Consider the following 9,376-nt stretch of genomic DNA (forward strand, 5'->3'; position numbering starts at 1 on the left):
CATCTGAACCCAGCAATCTCTCTTCTAGGAATTTACACTGAAGAAATACTTCCAATAATATCAAAATATGTGTGCACATCTGTTTCCAATAATTGCAAAATCCTCATTCAGCCTCTACCATTTTACCTGTGCCCTGTTCATGGCTAGAAAAACACATTTCAGTCAACGAGAACGCATCCATGTAGATAAGATCCTAGAGATATCTAAATTTGTGGTATGAGGAAAACTAAAGTTATACTTAAGAAATATGGCCTCCGGCGAAAAACCTTAGTTCTCTTTCCCATCTTGCAAGATGGCGGGTGAAAAAGTTGAGAAGCCAGATACTAAAGAGAAGAAACCCGAAGCCAAGAAGGCTGATGCTGGTGGCAAGGTGAAAAAGGGTAACCTCAAGGCTAAGAAGCCCAAGAAGGGGAAGCCCCATTGCAGCCGCAACCCTGTCCTTGTCAGAGGAATTGGCAGGTATTCCCGATCTGCCATGTATTCCAGAAAGGCCACGTACAAGAGGAAGTACTCAGCCGCTAAATCCAAGGTTGAAAAGAAAAAGAAGGAGAAGGTTCTTGCAACTCTTACAAAACCAGTTGGTGGTGACAAGAACGGCGGTACCCGGGTGGTTAAACTTCGCAAAATGCCTAGATACTATCCTACTGAAGATGTGCCTCCAAAGCTGTTGAGCCACGGCAAAAAACCCTTCAGTCAGCACGTGAGAAAACTGCGAGCCAGCATTACCCCCGGGACCATTCTGATCATCCTCACTGGACGCCACAGGGGCAAGAGGGTGGTTTTCTTGAAGCAGCTGGCTAGTGGCTTGTTACCTGTGACTGGACCTCTGGTCCTCAATCGAGTTCCTCTACGAAGAACACACCAGAAATGTGTCATTGCCACCTCAACCAAAATCGATATCAGCAATGTCAAAATCCCGAAACATCTTACTGATGCTTACTTCAAGAAGAAGTTGCGGAAGCCCAGACACCAGGAAGGTGAGATCTTCGACACAGAGAAAGAGAAATACGAGATTACAGAGCAGCGCAAGATTGATCAGAAAGCTGTGGACTCACAAATTCTACCAAAAATCAAAGCTGTTCCTCAGCTCCAGGGCTACCTGCGATCTGTTTTTGCCCTGACGAATGCAATTTATCCTCACAAATTGGTGTTCTAAATGTCTTAAGAACCTCATTAAATAGCTAACTACAAAAGAAAAAGGAAAAAAAAAAAGAAATATGGCCTCCCAAAAAAACCGTACCTGACAGAGGCTGCACCAGTGCTTTCCAGAAACATTTTTCTTATGTACAGAATTTTCTTTGGGTGAGATCCACCCTAGAAAATTAAATATGAAGAGAAGGAAGATTCCAGATTTTCTTCAGAGTCTCTCTGCACTCACTTTGAGAAGCCATCTGGGACTTCTAGATGTTGGCCTTCCTGTGTGGTTCCGCCTCTGGCTCTACCTTCCCTGCAGTGCTCTTTGGTCTGAGTGTCTGGTTTACACATAATTTCATCAAGTACATTAAAATTCCATCGCCAGGCCCTTGAGGAAGCTTCTCTTCACATACCCACCCAAGAGCCAAGCAACTGGCTTTGAATGTACTTTTTTGTTAATTAAAAAAAAAAAATACATTACAAAATTAAGGCAGAGGTTACCATGTAATGACAACTATGGGAAGTAGAAAATGGTGGCACATAACAGCCTGCATCCCACTACTCAGAATTAAGCTTTTTTTCCTTTCTATTTACTTTTATTTTATAATTTTTTTGTAATTGATTTTAAAAAGCGTATGTATGGTGTACAATGTGATGTTTTGATATATGTATGCATTGTGGAGTGATTAAATCAAGCTAATTATCATGTCCATCTCCTCACATACTTATTTTTAGTGGTGAAAACATTAAAAATCTGCTCTCTCAGCAATTCATAAATACATACATTGTTATTAACTAGGGTCAACCTGCTGTTTAATAGAGCTCCAGAACTTATTTGATCCTGTGTAACTGTAACTTTTTATCCTTTAACCAAAATCTCCCCATTCCCACCCACTCCAGCCCTTTGTAAACCCCCATTATATTCTCTGCTTCCATGAGTTTGACTTTTTGGAATTTCGTACAAGATCATGCCATAGTTCTCTTTGTTGTCACAAATGACGGGATTTCCTTTTTTAAGACTGAATAGTATTCCATTGTGTGCATATACCACCTTATCTTTATTCATTCATTCACTGATGGACACAGGTTGATTCCATATCTCAGCTAATATGAATAATGCTGCAATGAATATGGAAATGCAGATTTCCCCTTAAGACACTGATTTTGTTTCCATTGAATATATGCCCAGAAGTGGAATTGATGGATCATATGGTAGTTCTATATTTAACTTTTGAGGAAAATCCATACGCTTTTCCATAATGGCTGTACTAGGCTTTTATTTTTTATTGCATTTTTTTCAGGCATACTGTCTCAGCAGATCTCACTTAGTAATTCATCATTAAATAGTTTTTTGAATTCAAATGTATAGAACTTTATTGCAATTTAAAGGCATATACATATATATACACACACACATATATATATAGCTAAATTAACCAAAACGGCAAGTGGTCAAAACTTTAGTGCATCCTAATTAGTTTCTTCCATTCCTCCAAAAGTTAGGGCCTAAAATAATGCAGTAACTTCTGGAGTAGTAGCAATATGTATACTGGATTACGCTTTCTTACAAAAGTGATTTTTTAACAGGCAGCAAGTAGAAAGAATCTGCATCATTTAAGAGTCCCCTGTGTGGAAGAATCTGTTGTATTTTATGTTTGCTGATTTGAAAGGGTATTTCAGAAAGAATGGGAAAATGAGCCCAGGAGATCAATATTCTGAACAATTAACCTATAAACAAATAAATAACACACTATATGGGCTACTTAATGTCACATCTCTATAGACAGATAACAATACATTTGTAAGCAAGCTTGACATGATGGATACAACTAGATTAGTGGCATACTTTGCCGAAACAAAAGCACATGTGCTTTCTTTCATTGTTCCACATTGTGAGAGATGCTCTCTGCCTTTCCCTCTCTTTAATCCTCTCACCCTGATCTTCATCAATAATTTGGACATTTATATAATAGCTTTGCAAAAGAAAAGGCAAAGGCAAACTTACCCATTGTGAGACTCAAGTTGAAGCCATTTTTTAGGACTCCAAGGGAAATACCACACAAAAGACATAAGAAGCTATGGCTCGCCTAGTTTCCTGAAGATGATCTTGGACCTGTATGTGCACCCACAGCTTACCATTTTGGTTATAAATCAGTGGTTCCCAACTATTACTGTACATTAGAATCTACTCAGAGGTTTGTAAAAATACTCACTTCTCCCCCCACCTACCCACCCAGCCAGTTGACACGGAATCTCAAAAAGTTGGGCTCAAGATGTTTAGTTCTTAAAAACTTTCCAGATTTTAAAAAAAAATCTATCCCTGAGGCACAGGGATAGTTGAGATCAACTTCATTAAATAAAGAAATCTCCTTTTTGTTCCAGTCCACAAACTGTATCAATAAGCCCAAAACCTTACAAGCCAGCAATATTACCCTTTCTTGCCTACTGGAAAAGTCTAAGTGAAATTATTATTTAAGATACTTTGACTAGATCCTAGGAAGCACGGGTTCTGAAAGATATTCATTTACGCCAGAAATAAAAGTTATTATAAAACCAGAATAGAAAATTTTAATGACCAAGAATTTGCAGAAAACACATTGATAACATATCTCCTAGAGATAACCCAATTTCAGTAAATTCGAAATATATATCTATTCTTAAGTATCTATTTTTATATTTTAGAAAATATGTTCTAGTATTATTATCTACTTGCTTAGGTGTTTTGAGTTGCATGAAATATAGGAACCATATTAACATAAAATTGAGATATTTATATAAAATGTAAAACCTTACACAGTTGTCCTAAATGAAAGAGAAGAAATACAATAAACTAATGTTATTTTCCTCAACTTTGGTCCTTATCAACTCTTTATAATAGTTTCCCTTTCTATGAGTGGTAAGAATTCATGAGATTGTAATATAGAACAAATCTTCCAAAGAGGATGACACTGCTTTTTAAATAACAAAGACTAGATTAATTATTAAAAGGAAATATAAAGAAATTTACAAGGGAGATATTTCATGAAAAATAGCTACTTGTTCTTTGAAAGAAAGAAAAGGTGTTGCATATTCTTTATCGACTACTTCCTCCTCTGGGGGAAAAGAGAGGTGAATGCTTTGACAAAATTTATGTGAGCAGGATGAAATAATGGAGACAATGCCAGCTGCCAAGGAGATCAAATCCACAGAAAAGAAAAATACAAGCAGTAGGTATGGGGGGAAGAAAGAAAAGCATTAAAAATTAAAGCCAGACAATAACTGCAAAAGAGAATTTAACATCTGAAAAGACTTTTGAACTACAGATAGTGCTAACAATGGAAGATGCATCTAGAGAAAACAAGGTAAGGGAAAGAGCAACCAAAAAGAGTTTTAAAAAATAAGCAGAATAAAAATTACATCATTCGGTTTTATCATTTTAATGAACATAAGCCAAAGGGTAAGGTTACAGGCAAAGGTTTATTTCACCTCTGTACTTTCATCAGTTCCCAAGTCAACAAATACGTGGACAGAATAAGACAATCTTGAAAGCAAAAAACAGAAATGGGCACTAAAGCTCAATGTGTATGTTATTGCTGACATGTTAAATCTTTGCTTTCAGACACTTCAGAATATTTGCTTCTGGAATCTTGGGTACCAATCTGTATTTTGACTCAACAGTCCATTGGCCAAATTTTTGTCGAGGCTTATCTTCAGCTTTTTCAGTTTCACACGGCAAGGGAAACACTGGAGTAATCTTCCTGCTTTATAAAGGAAAGTCCAACTCAGCCCAGCCTGCTGTTGCTTTGCAGGTTGCCTTGGGGCGGAGTGGAAGAAGTGTTGCTGAAGAGAGACAAGAGACTTCAGTGGGAACCACATTTTTCTGCACACCAATACCAAAGCAATGTGCTGCTTTGAGATGAAACAAAGTTGTAAATAGTTCTCGCCTTCATCCCTCTCCATCCCCAATTTGTAAAATAAAAATACGATGGTTTTTGTTTTGTTTTGTTTTAATTCATGTTATTTTCTTTGTGGAAGGTGTGACTATTGGTAGCAATTTAGAAAACTGGCACTTTTTGTATACTTGAATTAAATATATGTTTGTCTTTTATTATTCCAGCTCAGGGAACTCTATTCCTAGATCACTGCCCCATAGGACTATGCAATAGGTTATAATAATTGACATCAAAGAACACTATTTTACATGCATTCTATGCAAGGAATGCATTCAGTCTAAGGCAGTGGTAAAAGTGATCATTGTTATCTGCAATCTTTGCTGAGATTTTTTTTGAGAGTACATATAAATAAGCTCAAAACACTCATAGGCACTTTATTTCAATTTTTCTATAAGTAAAAGTATAAGTTCATTTAAGGCTGTATTTTATATTAACTAGAGATTAATGAATAACTCAAAATTCCCCATATTGGTACTTTGGATTTTAGTTAAAGTTATCAGTAATATTTGAATTTTTAGTTTCCCAGAAGACATGGGTGACTAATGGGGGAAAAAGTAACTTACAAGTACAAAAGCTGTGAACATTTATGCAACTAACCTAGTACTATTGAGTAAAGCTCTCTAAGCATTTAGTCAACAGCTATTTATTAAGCATCTACTCTGTGCCTGGTAGTTTACTACAACCATTTCTTAGGCTTGTCAATGAAACTGAATTGCATTTGCCTCCAATAAACTCCTAGACAAGAGGAGAAACAAAAAGTTATACCATTATTATATTAGTGGTCATACAGAGTGATCCCAGATCAGCATCACCAGGAACTTGCCAAAAATGTAAACTCTGAGACCCTACCTCAGACATTCTCAATTAGCAATCGCAGGGCAGAACCCACCAATCTGTGGTTTAGCAAATTCCCTAGGTGATTCTAATGAATACCAAATTTGAGAATCACCATATTAACACATGTACTTCAAGGCAGTCACCATACCATGAATAACTAATGATGTGTTCTTTACTCCTCCTTGGGAACTAGTTCATACACTTTCAGAGGTGATTATCGAGATTTGAAAAGTGAGGCAGGTGACATGGGAAGGAAGTTGAGGGCAAAAATCAATGGGATAAATAAAAACCTGTAAGAAATTATTTTGCATATAAGGTTTAAATGTTTGTTGTATCCCGCTTAAATGAGATTTTTTAAAATAACATCCTTGAGTAAGGCGGGCTTGTAACTGCAAGCCCTAAAACAATTTATTCTAGTTGTGTGGTGATTGCTATGGACATGAGATGATCAGCATATGGCAGGAGGGCAAAGTACAAGTAAGTTGCCTCCACGTAAGTTCTGCTCACTGGACAATTTATCTGGGGCCGAAAAAACTTTTAACTGTTGAAAATGTTGTCATGAGCTTGATATGCTCCTGACATGCAGGCACCGTGTCTCTATTATTCTCACATTTGGCTTCTGTCTTTGGAAAAAATAATTGATGGTGAAGGAACTCAGAAAATATATGTATATTTTATGTCATTCTAAGTGGTCAAGTGCCGAAAGCAATATTCAGGCAAAGCTGCAGCTGATGCCGAATATCGAATTCATCATAGCTTCTGGGATTTGACAATAAATCTTAAATTTTAGCAAAAAATTATTACTACAATTTTATTATTAACAGTTCAGGAGTCAATTTTTAAACGCTTGATATAGTATAGGAACAATCATTTCTTAGCCTTGTCAATGGCTGAAATGCTTCTGTGGTCACTGCACTGTAAATTTATGATACTAAGTAGACACTTAATTTCAACCAAGATAAGTAGAAGAACAAGATATCTCTTGGGTGTCTCACTTTTCTCCAGCACTTATTTCTTTTCTTCATACTCTTTACAATTCTAAATCAAAGGCGATTTATTATAGATGTTGTTGAACAAGATTTTGAACACCTTTTTCTTCATAAAATATTAAGATGGAAAAGTTGGCATTCTGCTTTAATTCAACCTCAGATGATGTGAAGAATAATCAAATAGACTTTTTTTCTTGAAAGATAGGACTAATGCATGTGGCTACACAGCTACAAGAGAACAGAAATTTATTCTGTTCACTGATGCTCCCAAGTATGTAGAAAAGTGGTAATAAGCACATAATAAGTACCCAATAAGCTACAAGAGAACAGAAATTTATGTGTTCACTGATGCTCTCAAGTATGTAGAAAAGTGGTAATAAGCACGCATAGGTACCCAATAAGCATTGATGGAATAAATGGAAGGTCAAATGAATTTAAATAACTACAAACTAAAAACAGTTCTTAAAGTTTTTTACTTATTTATTTATTTTTGAGATGGAGTCTCACTCTGTCTCACTCAGGCTGGAGTGCAGTGGTGCGATCTCGGCTCACTGTAGCCTCTACCTCCCAGATTCAAGCAATTCTCCTGTCTCAGTCTCCTGAGACTACAGGTGCGTGCCACCACCGGGCTAATTTTTTGTATTTTTAGTAGAGACGGGGTTTCACCATGTTGCCCAGGCTGGTCTCGAACTCCTGACCTCAGGTGATCCACCCACCTTGGCCTCCAAAAGTGCTGGGATTACAGGCATGAGCTATGGTGCCTAGCCTAAAGTTTATTTTGAATATTACAAATAGTAGTATGCCAAACAACTTCACAGTATTCAAATTACAGTATATAGCCATGAAAACGGTTAAAGAGAAGATAATGAGGATGAACCAAAAATTAAAGAATACTCTTGAGCCACAATAATTAAAACAGCAGGATAGTAATGGAGTATTATTTGGACAGACTAAAGGAACCAAATACGAAGTCTAAATGTAGCCTCAAATACATGTGGGAATTGTATGTATGATAAAGGTAAAATCTCAAATCACTTGGCACAAAGATGGGCTTTTTAATGAATGGAGTTGAGACCTATGAATAGCCGTATGGTAAAAGATCAGATTGTTTTCATACCACATACCAGAGCAAACTCCAATGAATCAATAATGTACTAGAAGAAAATATATCAAAATTTGTATGATCTTGGAATGGGAAAGACTTTTCTAACTGTGACTTAAAATCTACAAGCTATAAAATAAAATGTAAATTCAAATGCATAACTGCATTAAAAAACAAACTTTTGCACAGCAAAAAATCCAAGCTAAAAGATAAATGAAAATATATATATATTTACGATTCATATAATGGACAGGGGTTTATCTTCTTAGTATATGAAAAGCTCTTAAAAATCTAGAAGAAAAGCAATAAAAACCCAATAGAAAAATGGATAAAGGATATAATAAGAAGGCTCATGGAGAAAAAAAAAAAAGAAGATATAAATTGCCCTGAAATATACACAAATGTCCTCAACTTCAAACATAAGAGGTGCAATTTTTCATCTATTATATTGCAAAGATCCAAAAATTTGACAATACATTATGTTGGTAAGGCTTTACAGTAATAGGTCCTTACATATCTTGCTAATGAAAATGCAAAATAGTACAATTCCTACGGAAATTTAACAATGCATGAAAAGTTTATAAAAACTTTGACCAGGCAATTTAGGAACGTATCCATGAACACTTGAAATGTATAAGATTATACATTATCTAATTTTAAAAGTTAAGAAAATATGCAAATGTCCACCAAAAGAAAACTGTTCATACAAACTATGATGTTATTAGTGGAACAATACCTAATAAAAAAAGAATAAGGAAGCTCCCTTCACACTGATGTAGAGAGATCTTCAGGTTATATTGTTTAGTAAAGAAAGAATGACTGTTTACATGTTTACAGTATGCTACCCACTGAGTAATAAATTACAGAAGATAAGAATGTATATTTGAATTTGCTAATATCTACAATAAGAAATACTGAAAGTACATGCAAAAAGATATAGAGGTAGGAGAACTGGCAGAGACAGGAGTAGAGCAACTTTGATATGTTTGCTTCCAGTACATTATTGATTCACTGGAGTTTGCCCTAGTATGTGGTATGAAAATAATTTGATATTTTACCATATGGCTACCCAAAGGTCTCAACTCCATTCATTAAAAAGCCCATATTTATGCCAAGTGATTTGAGATTTTATCTCTATCATACCTGCAATTCCCACATAAAGCAACTTCAAAAAGCACACACTTAGTATACTTTTTCCAATCATACATTATTCTTTAGATGTAAAGAATTGGAAACAATAAAAAGAAATTGTGCAATCTATATTATTCTTCTCTATTGTTATTTAAATAATTTTAAAGATCTATTAACTGACAATGACTATTTTTTCTAAAATTATACTCCTAATAAATTATTTTTAATATTTACAGCAGCCATAATTTTCT

At 35.4% G+C, this 9,376-nt stretch overlaps 1 pseudogene across 1 annotated transcript; it reads left to right on the forward strand.

The window, feature by feature from the left end:
- Positions 1–270: 270 nt before the first annotated feature.
- Positions 271–1,156, forward strand: LOC104670101 (annotated as a pseudogene). The gene has a single exon (XR_749095.2). The product of XR_749095.2 is annotated as a 60S ribosomal protein L6 pseudogene (transcript).
- Positions 1,157–9,376: the final 8,220 nt, after the last annotated feature.

This window comes from Rhinopithecus roxellana, chromosome 17 (assembly GCF_007565055.1).
Source record: "Rhinopithecus roxellana isolate Shanxi Qingling chromosome 17, ASM756505v1, whole genome shotgun sequence".
Taxonomy (NCBI): Eukaryota; Metazoa; Chordata; class Mammalia; order Primates; family Cercopithecidae; genus Rhinopithecus; species Rhinopithecus roxellana.